The sequence below is a fragment of the Polistes dominula genome, unplaced genomic scaffold (genome assembly GCF_049000335.1).
Source record: "Polistes dominula isolate Pdom_NZ unplaced genomic scaffold, Pdom_raw_medaka contig_21, whole genome shotgun sequence".
NCBI classification, from domain to species: domain Eukaryota; kingdom Metazoa; phylum Arthropoda; class Insecta; order Hymenoptera; family Vespidae; genus Polistes; species Polistes dominula.
Window position 1 is genome coordinate 4,871,203 of NW_028301061.1, and position 16,834 is coordinate 4,888,036.

Here is a 16,834-nt window from a genome sequence, read left to right on the forward strand (position 1 = left end):
GTAAATACAGTATATGCTTAAATATACACATTTATTATAATATTTATCTTTCTTTATGTATAAAAATTCAGTGTCACATTGTTGGTTTGCTATGGATTCCGAAACTACTCAACCGATTTTAATGAAATTTTTTTATTTCGTGTGATTTTTTCGAACTTAATATATAGGATAGTATTTATCGCTATTATTTTTTTTTTATAGCTAATTAAGGATTTATTGTTTAGAGGTCATCTAAGTCTCTTTAGGTTCTGTAAGTTTTCAATAGATAGATAGCGCTTTATTAAAATTTAATTATTTCAATTTATTTATGTCACACGATTTTTTTAGATTTACATATGATATATCTAACTTTGCTTTTTATATTTTATTCGTGTATTATTATTTTATGTATTCCATTATAATTGTAATATTATTTGTGGGGGTTATAGAAAAGAGAAAAAAAGAAGATATATGAATATAATAATAAATAACAAGACAATATATTAAAGTAAATGATAATAAGTACAAAATAATAACATAATTAATTAATAATAATTTATATTTATAACATAAATAATTAATAATAATTTATTAAATTAATAACTGATAGAATAACAAATATACAAAGAATTACAGACAAATATTATCAAATAGGATACAGATTTACTTACAGACGTAGAATAACTTGTTATCAGACAGAGCTTAACAACTTAACGGTTAACGGTTGATTAGCAACCATCAACGGTTTTTCCTAAACAACCGTCAACGGTTATCTCCTTAGCAACCGCCAATAATTTTGCAATTGTTAAAAGAAAGAATAACACAAAGGACAGAAAATTGCTTACAAAGAAAAGGAAATTGTAACCTAATAGGACTTATCGCCTACATATTTTGTGTTGCATTTTACTGAGTAGTTTAGAATTATATTAAATCAACTTTTTAGAACAAAGCTACAGCAACGCGTGGCCGGAGCATCTCTGTATATTTATATTTATTATAATATTTCTATATATACTTCTACTACTATAAAAGTCAAACGAAAAGAATCGTTTGTTGCATACAAGAATCTTATTTAAAATAATTAAACCATAGTTTTTATTATTTGTTAAACTTTAATGATTTATTCGTGTCGTTTGTCATCCGATAATGCTGATTAATCAAGGTCCTACTATATATATTCATTAAACCTACACATATACTTTACTCATATTTTTACTTCAATAAATTTTTGTGACTATTTTTGGCCAACCTGTCTCTGTACTCACTTTTGGATGTCCTGTTCGATGAAATAACCAATTCTAGAACTGTATTAAAATCGAAATTGTGCTACAGAAATGTACGGAGTCTGTATTTTCAATTCAAAAAAATTCTTTTCATTTAACACGTTGAGCGCCACGCGGATTCGTAGGGAAACCCCCGTTAGGCCACAGGCGTTACTTTGTATTAAAAAAACGGTTAAACGTGTCAGTCACCCGTGACGGACGCGGCCTAAACGGAAAGTCTGGTGTCAGCCACCGGTGACTGACGTCATCCTCAACGTGTTAATTCTTTTTAAAATTATCTATGTATAACTTTTTTTTTTATTTTGTTTTCTTCCTCCCACAAATTTAAAATAATAAATTTAACGTGAATGAAATTCTTACTAATGGACGATCTTTTAAAATTAATTCTAAATTCGATTAAAATTTTTCCTTTTTATCTCTTTCTACAACTTTTTCAACTTGAAATTCGGTTCACCTTTTTCGATTAAATGTTCACAAACTTGATCGAACACGAGCTCGATCTTCATCACTTTGATCGTGAACGAGCTAAAGTTTTCTCTCATTTTCAATTTTGTCGTCTCTTCTCTATCTTTCTCTCTCTATATAGTCTATAATACCGTCGAAGCTATCCTTCTCCTATTAACCGAGAGAATTCTCAAGAAGTAAACATCGATAAATAAAAGATATCTTTAAAAATGTAATATAGATATAGATAAAGATAAAGTTTTGGGTATGAGTCAGTTCTTTTTTTTTTAATGCTATAAAACCATTTATCCTGATTTTGAGATAATTTAAGAGTTTTAGTTTAAATTAAATTAAAATTATTTCCAAAATTTATTAATTTTTATAAAATACAAGCATATGTTTAATTTTATTATTCTATAATAATAATAAACGAGTAATGCAAAATAAGATCTCATAACTTGTATTATTTCAAGGAAACAAAATTAACAATTTTTGCATCGAGATTTTATAGTAAAAATTTTTTTGACGTATTTATGATGATATTACAGTGTGGTTTACTTTGTTATTAACAATATGAAAGGAGTTGTGTATGCCCCACTAAAACTAATCTTGAATTTGGCTTTTTTCAATTAAACTTATATCAAAAATAAAAATAAGCTCATGCAATGTTTTTGATTCAGTTTACTTTGCTTATGCATAAAAAAATAACCAGAAAGTATTTTTTCTACATATATAGTAATATATATATCTTCTATATAATTATATACTTTTTATTCCTCCTCATGAATATTTCAAAACATTGCAACTTGAAGAGCATAAGTAAATACTTCCAATATCTTATGGTAAATTTAACAATATAATTAACGTTCCAAACATAAAATACTATTATTTTATTTCTTGTTATTATTTGTGAACAAAGTTGGATTAATATAAAGTAAATTTTCGATAATATTTAATTATTCAAAATTCAAATAAAATTATTTTTACAGTTCACTAATTTTGAAAGCAAGTCCATTTAAAGTCTGTAAAAATACATTATTTTAGTTAACACGTTCCTTACCAAGCCGTTTATGCCCAACTTGTACAGGCTATTTGATGTTTTGATTTAAGATTGGTATATATATAAAGATTGTGTATATAACAATTAAACAAATCTATGTGCATTGTTCTATACTGCATTTTTTACAATTCCTCATCCTTTTGGTGGAAATATATCTTATAGAATCAAATTTTTCATAAAATGTGATTTCAACGCTTTAAATGAATATGTCTCTACGTGTACCATAAATGGTATACATGGCATGGAACATGTTAAATTAGCCTAAAAGAAATTTCTATAATTAAATTACGTATTGATAAATTAGTAGAGATATTGCTACAGACTTAAAATAATTAGCCTATATTTTTTAATTGACAAATATGCAAATCTTAAATTTTCTGTAAATAACAGAAAATTGATTTATACCACTTTCAAAATAAACTGTCCATATATTTATATCTTTCTTCATCTAAAACGGAAGCTTAACTTGTACGAGAAGTTAACTTTTTCTTCTCAGATAACAGTTTAATGTAAACTTAATCGTTTGACTGCTGACGTATTTTTTCGGACAAATACCATAACACCGGCACTAATTGCGCGTGTATGGGAAAAAATGTAAAACACTTTTCATACAATAAACTCACTTGTATTGCTTTGCAACAAAATAAATTAAAAAATACCAATTGTTTACATAAGTTTGTTTTAATTAATTTTGCGAATAAAATTGGTAATAAGCACTTATAATTTAGTCAAATTAACATAAATAATTTCTTGTAATCTTTTACACGGGTGGTTTGCTATACAAAGTGCGTGAATTCCTTTTATACAAATAGAGCAAATTAGGTTTGAACGTTTAATTTTTCAAGACTTTATTTAGCTTGGTGTAGATGATGTAGGTTGTTTAGGTTGTTTATATGCGTTGTTTTTGTTTGCGAACCATTCCTTTTCAATTTCATCGATAATAATTGAAACAAATTGTAACCTGGTTAGATTTTTACCCTTATAATTTTCGGAGTATATTATTTAGGCGTTTAAGACCATTCTTTCAATAATGTTAAATACAACTTTTTTCCAATACTTCATTGTTCTTCTTTCATTTCGGTATGCGTAAAGCATTTTGTCTGTTTCGTTCACACCACCACCAATGAACTTGTTGTAATTATGAAAAACAGCAGGTTTCGTCTTTTCTGACACGTAAATTTTTCTTTGCTTTGTAACAACTACGTTATCTGTGGTGCAGTTCGATGAACCAATATGACGGGATTTCTTTGAGACTTTTTCTCTCGATAAGAACACATAAAAGTTCTGTTGCTTTCAAAATATTTAGATCTACCAACATCTGCAAATTTAGCCTTCTTTGGGACATTTATTCTATTTTTTCTAATAATACCAGTTATATATGTATTTTTTTTGCAATAATACTTTTGCTAGTTGGATGCTTGTAAAAAAGTTATCGGTGAAATATGAAATCCTTTATTCAAATAATTCCCTAAATTTAATAATTGTTGGACAACAACATATCCTAATTTATTCTTTTTTATTTCTTCCTTATTTTCGGTTGACTTTGCGCCTCGATAACTGTTATGGCCTAAATTTCTCATTTAGGAGTCCTCTAGCGATTTTGTATATGCTATGAAGTGGAGAATAAAGGGTTAGGTTCAGGTGTAGAATAAAACACGTGATTAGGCCAATAAAAGATGCGAAGCTTTATTGGCTCGTCAGGGAAAAGCCTTGCGGCATAAAAACCCTGGATGATATTGGTATAATACAATGATGAAATCTACCACGTGGCGTCGCCACGCGGGAAACTATATTTCACGAGAAAATTATATAATGGAATGATCTCACCTCTCGCACTTCTCACGTATAGCTATCACAACCTTAAGGGTTGTTGGATTGAATAGTCTTACGTTCACAAGTCGGAAAGATTAGGATGTTCGCGTGAAGTAGGATGACCCGCGTGAGCCAGGCTATTGAAGACGCGAGCCCCCCTAATAGGTTATTGCGGCCTGACATTGTAATCCGAAATACAGTGGAAAAAACGGTTACCATCAACGATGTATGTGTTCCATTCGAGAACTGGAGGGAGGCCCTGGACATAGCCCGCGAGCAAAGAATTAATAAATATTCACCCCTATCAAATGACCTTCGCGCTCGCGGGTATGAGACAGTGGTAGGAGCGCTATGCGCCTGGGACCACCGGAACAAGGAGACCATCGACCGCCTCAAAATAAGTAAATTCTAGAGCGCAATGATGAGGCGGTTGATGGTCAGCGACACGACTAGGTGGTCCTGGGATATCTACGTGGAGCATGTGTCCGGTAGCCGACAGTATTAGCGGCGTTACCTTGCCTGACACATAGGCCGAGTGGCGACCAACGTATCTTGAAATTAGGTATATATTTATTTATTTATTTATTTATATTCGATAATTATTTTTATATATTTAATTAACTATCTTATTTTATACTATTTATTTATGTGTTATAATGCGTCAATTATTTATTCTTCTGTGATCTTATGTTAATTATTTATATTTGTTATACTTCGTTGTATTATATTTATTTACTTATAGCCTAATTTTGTAAGGAAAAAAGCTGATAATTATTAATGGAATATGTATTAACCTTCAGGGATGAGTTTGTATTGTACTCCTTAACCAGGGAAGTTTTTTGTGTAAATTTTATCAATAAATCTGTTCTTATCAGCTTAGTATCTGATACACAATTCATAAAATTGCCAGGATACTAGCTATATTTTTGTAACTGGGGGGAGTTCCGGAGCTTGTTTCGGGTCCGCCGCGGGTTGAGCCAGTTTTGCAGTACCGCTGGATTCAGCCCAACAATCTTAATTAAAAAATAAAATAGCTAAACAGATCCTCCACTATGGTCTTAGCCGAAAAAGTGTCCAAGTGTCCAGACAAAATTCGGTAGTTTAATTTTTTTCGGGTTTTGTGGCGACTTAAGTCTTCTCGCGTGTATATAGTGCTGTGTCCTTTTTTTTGGATTATTTATTTATTTATTTTAAACGTACGTTATTTTATTTCTGCGTGTCGTGTCGTCTGTTGCTGTAATTACGTGAAATTTACCTTTGTATATATATTTATCTTTGTAAATTTCAAATTTCCGTAATTACGGCAATATTAACGTATATCAATCTAATTATTTGACGTTATTGCGAGAATCTATTTATTAATTTAAGTTTTTATCTATTTAATTTATTAATTAATTTATTTATTTCTACTTATTTAATAATGAACGCTAATTAACTTTGTTAGTTAGCGTTAATTAATTATTTTAAGTGTTTGTAATAGCTGTTAAATTAATTTATTCGTTTAATTCTCGCAATCACGTCAAAGTACTTTTTGTCTAGTCATTTTATTTATTTAATTTATTTATTTATTAGTTATTGTGTATACTTGTTTTAAATTTTTCTAATAAATTTAATTAAAATCGGTTTAAAGCAAGTATCTACCGGGTGACTGAAAATATCTTACTCGTCAAGCTAGGGGGTAACTAAATTAATTAATTTATTTCATTTCAATCAATTTATTTCATTTATTCAATTTATTTTATTCTATTTATTTTAAATTATTTCATTTTATATAATATTAATACGATCGTAAGATATATAAAATTATCCGTTAAATTAGATTGACATACGTTCGTTAGTGTTTGCGAAGATTCGAAATTACCCTTGACCTTGTTTATCCCAACTTTTTCCTATCCTTTGTTTCCTTTGAAACTTTAAATCTTCAACGTTTATATATTTATCTGTCAACATTTCCTTCCCCTTTCATTCCCCATCCTTCCCCGCGTGAACCTAGGATGAACCTTTGAACTGGCCCAGTAGGGTGCATTGATGGTGGGGGTGCGAGAGATCGGGATCCGAGAGGTGGTGGTAACTATACGAGAGCTTCGATAGTCACTGGTGGTTGTTCGATCCTCGTAACGAGTATCGATCTATAGTTGTAATCGATAGAATTGGACGCGCGCGATTTAAATACAGCGAATTACCGTACGATCATTTCGGATCCTACAATAACAAGGAAATCCTAAGCAATACTTTGAAACAGAATCACAAAGCACTGGACGCACAAATTCTAGTGTTTTGGAACAGCATTATTACGCTTCCGCAGTCTTAGCATAAAAAAACAAGGAGCGCTGTCGTGCTCTTCACATTTTTGGCGCAACATAAGAAGAGCGTTTTGAGAAAAACGTATTTTTAAGTTTAGCGCGCGTCAACTTATGCTCCAATCTTTTTTTCAAAGAAAGGTAGCGACCGTAATAATTCAAATTTTAATTTGAAAATTTTACAGAACACGCACGGCTATATGTACTTCAAGATGAGACAAAAAAAATCGATTTTTTCAAAAATTTTACACTGAGATTGTCCCTTAAATGATAAAATAAATTCTTTCACATGTGTATTTGTCCAGAGCTAATTTTTTTTTATGCGGTAAACTTGCACTTAAGTTGATAACACGATTAACCGCTAAACGTTTTAATTCACTAAGCGTATCCCAGTAATAACAGACACGAATCGATACTCCATTTTCTATCCTAACCCGATAAAACCTACGTCTTACTTATTTTCTAGTTTGCAAATATAAAGAGACAACTTTTGTCTAAACTAATTTTCTGCAAATCATTGGTTTTTTTTTTCAATTTAATCCAGTAGAAAATTTCGTTTAACATTTAACTATGATTAACTTAATTATGTAGATTTTATATACATATATACATACATAGTTTTATAGCGTATTGATTTTTATAACATATTATTAATTTGTTTCATTCTGAACATATAGAGGAATCTTATGTCACTATCATTAACATTTTTTTGATAATAATACAAGTTTATTTTCAATTGTTTTGAGAAAATTAAAGGTTTGCACATTTGTCAAATAAAAAATATAGGTTAAATTATGTCAAGTCTATGGCAATGTTTCTATTTATTTATCAATTTGAGTTTTATTATAATAATTTCTTTCTACGCAATTTTTTTTACATATTAATTTTAAATTGGACTAAGGATTGGCATTTTTAAAAAAATTTAATGCTAACAAATAAATCTTACTCTAAATTAAGCATAAATGACATCTCATTTTTTTTTTTTAAATGGGCTCACCACTTTTAACCCTTTGCACTCGAGGCCTTTTTTGCTTAAGCAAATCAGCAACTTGAGACGATTTCGACCAAATTAATGAAACATTTTACATGTACTTCAAAATCATTTATATAAACAAACGCATAAATAATAGAATTTCACCAATTTAACAACCCTACTAGCACAAAATATTGAATACATGTTTATTTAATATTAAAAAGACATTAAATCTCTTTAATATTTAAATATGTATCAAATATTAATTTTAAATTTAAAAAAAATGTTTTTTTTTTAAATGTTTATTCAATATTTAGATCAGATTTAGAAAAAAATATTTTTTTCAAATGCTTATTCAATATGTATTTTCGATTTAAAAAGATATATTTTTTCAAATGTTAATCTAATATCTATTCCATATTACAAAGAAATATATTTTTTATGATATGAAATACATGTTAATTTAAATATTAGAAAAAAAATATATGAGCAGTTTATTTTGAAGATGACCTAACTCCATTTATGTATGAGTCGAGAAATTGAAGAGTATCTAAAGGTTTTAAATTTATATTATCTATTAAAATAGATTAAGGCCACCTTCAACATTAGAGGCCCATATTATTTTTGATATTTGAAATTTTTTGTTTTTAAAAGACATTTTGCGAGTTGCATTGACTTATCGTGTCGTCTGAAGATTGTATCATATTCAGATAAAAACGAGACATGTCAATGCCTAGTTATCGAAAAATATTGATAAAACTTTTTATCAATGTTTTTTAGGTAACTATTAAGACATTGAAAACGCAGCAGTTCGCTAATTATTGGATACATGCTCAATCTGAGCAAACTTTTTATATTTACTTATTTATAATGTCCCATTGGACTTGTAGCTGGGTACCTTTTTATTGAAAATTGAGATTAATACCTAATGTCAGTGATCCATTAGTGGGAATTTCTTCGATAGTTGTCACTTTGCTGATTTCTTATTCTAGCTCTTCTTCTGAGCTCGTCAATGAATTTAACGTTCTGTTGTAGCCACCAGTAGTTCCTGGATAATCTGTTGAACGAGTTTGGGTCAATATCTGAAATAACTTTGGAATAAATTTGATTATATTTATGCGCCTGTTCGTCACTCGGGATCTTCTTATTTGTACAATGTCTGCTAATGTGGTATATCGTCAGTTGTTCTCATTCTGGATGAAGCCCATTTTATCTGTATTTGTGAAAATTTTGGGGGTTGCATATTTTAAAGATTTTAAGTATTTATTTTCTATGGAGTTTAGTGTGCTGTAGTAGTTTCTAGTCAGTTTCATTGTGATACAGTAAAAGTTTGGTATTTTCTCAATTTTCTCTCCGGTTTATAGATGCGGTCCATAGTTTCGTTAAAGTGTAAGGATATTGCATTGATCTTAAATAATCGATCTTCTTGTTCTTCATTATTATTAAAGTGTAAAAATCTCAAAATTGATTAAACACGATTTCTAGACATTTTGCATATATATATATATATATATATATATATATATATATATATAAGATAATTTAAATAAAAAAGTATATTTAAGCATTCCATTTAAAAAAAAGAATCAAGGAATAAAACATTACAAGATAACTCATAAGTGGCACTCAGCGTAGAGATTTTATTCAGTGAAGGCTGCTACGAATTATTTCGTAGTGTCTTTCGTTCAATGAAAATTACTGTAAATGCTATTACAATATTATATTAGTATTCTAATATTATCATATTTTGCAAAATTTCATATATTCTTTAAAATAACACTTTTGTACCCAAAGCAAGGTGCTCTAAATATGCCTGGAAGTCAAAATAGGTTAAAGATTGAAATCTTGCATTTCTTTAGGTGGAGTCTGTAGAAATATTACTTATCAAAAAGTACTCTTTTGTTTTCGTCGTTATTGTGAACCCTTTTGCAGGGCTAGCTTCCGAAAGTGTTAGATTTTTATATTCTTGGCTGACTACCTTTAGAACAACATCTTTAAAAGTAACAACTGATCATTTATTGTTATGAATCATAACTCAATTTTAATCATCTCTTATTACTGTAATATCTTTTTATACTTGTATGACACGATAAAACGCGAAGCTACCATTTACCATCATTATAAGTCAGCTGGGACCACTTTTGTCTATCAGGTGAACCTCAGTTTACTATTATCAATAATAATTTCTACTGTTGCGAAAAAATCAACGACGAACGACAATCAATCTCGTCATACTCACACTATATAACATCTACAAATTTGTATTCACACACAGTATAAAAGGGTTTTTTTTATGTGGGTGAAAAATGTGTTAACCTTCTTCGTCAAATGAGTCGATGACATTCGTTCTAAGCATAAAAAACGGTTATTTTATTCTCGTTGACAATGCCTAAAGTTCATTCCATCAAAGCAATATTTGCGGAATATTTGATTTTTCTATGTCATTTGAAGTAAAAGACCTGCGAAAATGTATCTATTATTCGTGAATATTTACGATACAAACTTGTTTCATTAAAAATATAATTTATAAATAACAATTGCAGTGAATTCAACAATAATGATCTCGATTTAAGTAACAAAGAAGTCGTAAACATTTTTTAACTTTTAAAATAAATTATTCAAAAAATTGTCAAAATTATTGAATGTTAATCGATTTATTATTAAAAAAAGTTTACATGCAAGAAATTGTTCGATAATGGTTCCATAGAAATTAAAAGAGAGATATTATATAAAAAAATGTTGAGTCACGTGCTAGATATTGCTTTAATGATAACAAAGAAAAGATATATTTTGCATTAAATTGTTATCAATCGTCATTAGAACTCTATTATAACCCTAAACATTTGAAAGCATAGGTTTTGGCAAAATAATATAATAAGTCTATCAGTGTCAAAATAAAATATTTATGGTTGAAAGGTTATATTAAAGGATATTTTTTTTTTTATTAAACTTAATAGATATTTTTCTATATAAAGACATTGACGGAATGTAGTTTCTATACTTAATTGCAAAAATGCAAAACTTTAAAAGTTTGATTTTTTAATTTAATAAGTACAGAAAGAATAACTTGTTAAGTATTTTTTTTTTATTTATTAATTATAACAAAAATAGAATTATTGAATAAAAATTAATGCTTAAATTTTATAAATTATAAAAAAATTAACAATATGATAAAATTAAAAAAAACTCAGTTAAAATAGATAAAAATAAATAATAAAATAGTTTCTTAATTCTTTAGACACCTAATAATGAGATTTTGAATTTGTTGTCGTTATTTAAAAAGGATTTGATAAAAGTAACGCATTCTAAATTCGAACATGCACATGTATTATATAGTACGTAAGGAAGGATAAGAAAATCAGGTTGTCAATTCCCAATAGGTATAGAAGGTAAGTACTTTTGGCCGAAGAAGTTTTACATTCTATCGATCAGAGTCCTATATTCTTTCTACTTGTCTTCTATAAATCCCAAGTGTATGCAAGCAATCGTAAAAAAGATCGAATCCATTATTCAACGGGAAAAAATTCTCAACTTACTAGATTTATCGCTAGAATTGATCACTTGAGTATCTATGTTCTTCTTTTCATTTTAGTTATCATATTTCAACACTTAATCTCATTCTAAGACTGTAATTTCTAATTTAAACCAATGCTGTATCGATAATATTGTTTTTATCATTTCCCGTTTTATTAAATTTAAATTATTTATTAAATTAGGAAATTTGCATTATAGAATATTTTCGTTCTTATTTACACTAGTGTTTCCAGAGGCAGTCAAAATGACTTGTTGATTGTTCAATAGACGTCACATTATTTTATATTTAAAGTTAAACTTCTTGCGTGACAATAACGAAAACATTTTATGAAATGTCAATAAAATGAGAGGTACACCATAAAAATAGAGACGAAAAAAAGGGAAAGAATTACTAACCCACTATAAAATTCGGCATATATGAGTGTGTGAACATTAAATGGTATTTCTTACGTGTGTATGTGCACTCATGAATGAGATCCATTTATCCATAGTTATTGCGAGTTACATTTGTTTATGATGGAGAATGAGTTAAGTAAATAAGTTTTACGCTGCTAATTATCATGATGTAAATGATCGACTAAAACACTTAGAGATGGACATAAATACGCATAAATCTTATTCGTTAGACGTTCTTGTGTTAACTATTTGAGAGTTGTTGGTGTTTGTTAAACCCATTTGCATCTAAGCGCTGATTATCCGCGAGCAGACATTTTTGTCATCACCAGGGGCGGAATATTCCACATAAGAAGCATTTGTTTTTCTATCTTCGATAATTTGAGCAGTGATACGAATCAGTCATCAGTTGATGTCTTCGCGGATGTTTAAGCAAGTCATGTAAAGTAGACGGATGATGCAAATAAGTTAACACATTGAGGACCGCTCACGAGTTTTCTCGTGTTTCGCGTTTTGTCTGCTACGAATGGATCTCGAAATAACCCGTGTTCTCTACACGCTTTCTTTACATGTCATCTACCTTGATTTTAAGCTTCGGTGAAACTTATTTTTAAACAAGATTTTATAATAATTATTATAATAAATAACAAAGTAACTTTGATTTTAGAACGTACAAGTTTGCCCAAAAAAGTGCGATCCCAGGCGTATGTCCTACAGATTTCTTTGCTGTCCTCAGTGATCCCAGAAACTTCTGCTTGTCTGATCGACACAGTGCCGTAAAATTATCGGGTTCTCAGTAAAATTATCGTGCGCACAGAAAAATCAGATCCGATTTTCAGAAATTCCAGATTTTAGGATGATTTTAGGATTTTAAATACTGCAAAAAAAGTAAAAATGTCTATTCTTTAGTCTTTGGTTCGTTGTGTTTGCTTTTCGCTTTTTTCGCCCTTCTTCGTCCTTTTTTTTGACTATCTGGCTATTGTATGGCTTCTATGGCTATGTGGCTAAGAATATGACTGTAGCCAATCAAAAAATTACTTTTTCGAACTTTTCGATACATAAATAACTGAGTGCGCAAACAGTGCGCTGTAACCGAACCGCGTTACAAAAACAAAATCAAGACATCGAAAATTATATTTAAATATCGAATAATCGTAAATTATCGTACAAGTTGAATTTTGGATCGTAAAATGCTTCAAAATATGTGACGTGTACGATAATTATTTTACGAATGGGATCACTGGCTGTCCTTAATGTGTTAAGGTAGTACCCCCCTGTAGAGACCGAGATTTCAATACTTTTTCATGAATTTTTTTGAATAGGAAAATAAAATGCGATCGTTTTGAAATTTTAATATGTTTTTATTAGTATCTTAAACTATACAAAAATTTTTTTTTAACCTAATTTGGGTAAGATTTGTCCCTTTTTTTTAACGTCAAATTGGAGTCCCCTAATTCAATTTGGAGAAGCACAGAGCCTTTGTAGTCGTCTGAAACAAAAAAAATTAAAATACTTATTTTATAGGCTTAATTATAGATGTGATACCAAAAATATGTATATTTTTTTCAAGAAAAAAAAAAACAAAATGACGGACGTGTGAAAAAATCTTTTCAAAATTGGTGCTTTTTTTTACCTTTAATTGTTTAAAAAAATGTATTTATTATTAAAAAATTAAAGATTTTTGAGGTATCACGTATCAGAATATGTGTCAAGAATAACTGGTAAAATTTTTAGCCCAGTCGGTTCTATAGTTTTTAGTGAGTGCTTCTCCAAAATTTCAAAAACGTAGTTTCGAGAAAAACGCGTTTAAAGTTTTGAGAACAGATTTTTTATACAAAAATTATACTTACATTATTCTGCTGTACCTGGTGCATACAGTAGTCCTTCAGTTTCCTCACAATTATCATTTTCAACAGCTTTGAGAGCCCTACGTAAGGTTCTGGCCTCTTTAGAGTTCTGTATTTTCTTTCTGTTTTCTCCGCTCTCAAAATACGAGCATTATCAACCGTGTCGACGTAGTTTCTGGCTGTTTGATCAATGTATTTCACGTACTTCACACCATAATGCTGAAATCGCACCTTTAATCGGTATAAACGCCGCTTGGATTTTTCGACATAATTTAACCCTTTGACTGCGGCGCGCTCTCGAACTAATCCATTAATATAGATGCCGCGATTTTCGCATGTCAGTCGCTGCGACTGTTTTTCTATTGACAGCTAACCAAAACAGATAATAATGGCAAATATAATAAAAATGTGAATTTTTAAAAAATTTTTTAAAGTAATTTAGTGCCTACGTTACATATTAATAAATTCCATGTAAAAATAATCTGTAAAAAAGCAATAAAGGTGTGATAGTAAACAAATACAGAAGACGTATATTTACGCCTTTCGAGTATATTGATGGTTTTCTGAGAACGTATTTATACGCCTTTCGAGTATATTGATGGATTTGTGAGAGCGTATATATACGCCTTTAGCAGTCAAAGGGTTAAAACAAGGGCTATTGCGCTGCTTCGGGTCTTTTTATACTCACTTAGAGAAAGCGCGGTGCGCTGTTTAGGATTTTTCGGTAGTGTTTTTTCAATATACCCTTAGGAATCAAACTGTTATGCAGATTCAAAAATAAAAAAATCTTTCTAATTGTTGTAGTATGTATTTTTTATACATTAATTAATGATACGGTGTGGATTTTTTTTCAATGTTAACTTTGCATCAGAGATGTTTACACCTTTATAATAACATTTTTGAAATTACATTCAACCTAAAAATGCTTATTTCCATTAACCCTTCTGCGGTCTGTGCCACCACTGCCGCTCTGGCAATATGATCATGCCTCGAAAGAGCAATTCAAAAAAATTGAGATTAACAGGAAGCTAGCCATTTCGGACGTCTCACGCGTTATTACATTACAGATCAGCATCACAACTTTTGTGTGCTTTTTAATATAAATATATCCACTTTAAATCGCTTAGAGAACAATGACTCCGAAGAGTTAAATTTGTCTTGACTTGCTGGTACTCCCAGCTGAAAAATCTGTCGACCACAAAGGTGCAAACTTAGTTAAGCACTGAAAAATTAATGCGATATTCCAAAGACATATCTTGATTTAATTGAAAGTAAAGTTTTCATATCATATTTTAGTAACGTTAAGCCACTCGTATCTTTTTTTTTTAAGGAGACGATACGTTACCTTCGAGTGTAAAAAAGCGGTTTTTTTGTGAATTTTTTTTGCAGCCAGTTTTATTAATATCAATACAAATTTTTAGTATATGTAAGTTATATATCTGAACTATATTCACAATATTTTTGTGTAAAAATATTGTAAATTGTGTTGTCTGTGGCCACTTTTCTAAGAGTCCAAAAAAAAGGTGATTTTCGGTTGCCCTCACTGGCAAAAATTGGTTTATCATAAACAAAATAACTGAGTGTTATCCTTTAGTAGAGATGTTGGCGCAGGGAATGAACGAAAGGAAATTTTTATTTTTTAATTTTTTTTCAAAATAGTCGACTTTTTGCGAAAAAATTGACATTTTTGCAGAAAAATCGTCGAGTTTTTGAAGAAAAAAAAAATTGGTATTTTTTCGAAAAATCCTTTCGTTCATTCCCTAGATACGTGTATCTAGTATTATTATACAAAATTTGGTAAGGATCGGATAAATGGTCTGGACACAGCGAGGGCTACGGCGCGCTCCGTTTAAACTACTACAGTTTCGTAAATAATGGGCGGATCTTTACCAAAATTTGAAAAAATATTTTTGAAATAATATTCTTTCAGAAAATCGAAAAAAAAAATCGATTTTTTTGTTGACGTGTCCCCTTAAATAGAAGATGTGGAAACTGAATAAACAATCATTTTGTAAATACTGTTTCGAATCTATAGAAAAACAAATTTCAAATTATAAAATTTCTTTACCTTTTTTCTTGTTCTATTTCTTAGTTTCATTTTTTCGTAATATATAAATATTTGCATATATTCATACAAATCAATTGATTATTTTCGACGTATTAAAATACGAGTTTCGCTTCTATAGAATGGTGGAGGAAACTCACATTTTTTCTTTACTTCTTTTTTTTTATATTTTTAATGCTTCTAATATTGTTAAGCTTTTCAAATCTTCAAAAAATTGTTCATACTAACTCAATTTTTTCAATATATTTAAATAATTGAGTAATGTAAAATAAGCGAAGATCTATTGAACTTTTGATACAAAAGCCATGATAAAAAAAAACTCTTTTGTAGTTTTAGAATGTTTCATTAAAGCAAATATAAACCTACCTTGCTACTCTTTCCTCTTCCATCTCTTTATATTTTAGTTTTCAAAGTTCTCCGCTTTGTCTCGTATTACGTTACCTGGTGCCGCAAACGGTAAAATTGCACTTTACTGTTCACGTTTTATTATGTGATAATATTTCATTAATGTATGGTATTTGTATATTTTATTGGGTTGTCCGTAAAGTTCAGGTCTGTTTATATATAATTACGGTTTATATAAATAATTTTATTTGTTTCATTTATATTTTTAATATATAAATTATAGTTTCTTTTCAAAATTATTTATGCATACATTAAATTATAAACAAATTTTCTTTTCTCGGTATGTTGTTGTAAAATCGCATATAACTTAGAAAATATTTAATGGAATTTGTTAAATTATGTGGTTGAACAGTTACCTATATTAAATAGTAATTAAAACAAAACGTTATAATATTTCGACTGGATTTTTAAACTTTTAAATGAAAGGCAAAGTAGATGCATTTTGAAATCTCGTTGAAAAAAAAGAAGAATTGGCTCTTTATCAGTTTCAATCGGCCTTCCAGAACGAAGTGCACCTTCGACGTCAAAATTGCCGGATCGAAATTTTGAAAACCAGTTCTGGCTCTGGCGCACTGTACATCTTTTCTATATACACATCGGTTAATTCCTTTCTGGCTTGAACAGCGTTTTTACCTTTTCTATAGTAGAAAAGCTTGTTATTAATTGGATTTTTTCACACACACGCCTTGCTATATCAGCTTTCAAGCATATAACAAATATGTGGCTTAAGTGTGAAGTT

General features: G+C 29.4%; 1 protein-coding gene and 1 non-coding gene across 2 annotated transcripts in view; both read left to right on the forward strand.

Moving 5' to 3' along the window:
- The window catches only part of LOC107072268 (uncharacterized), a 497,052-nt gene that overhangs the window by 36,767 nt on the left and 443,451 nt on the right, over positions 1-16,834 (forward strand). The gene's annotated exons all lie outside the window — the stretch shown is intronic.
- LOC149031437 (U2 spliceosomal RNA) lies at positions 5,396-5,592 on the forward strand. Its single transcript, XR_016177836.1, has one exon. It is a non-coding gene; the product is annotated as a U2 spliceosomal RNA (small nuclear RNA).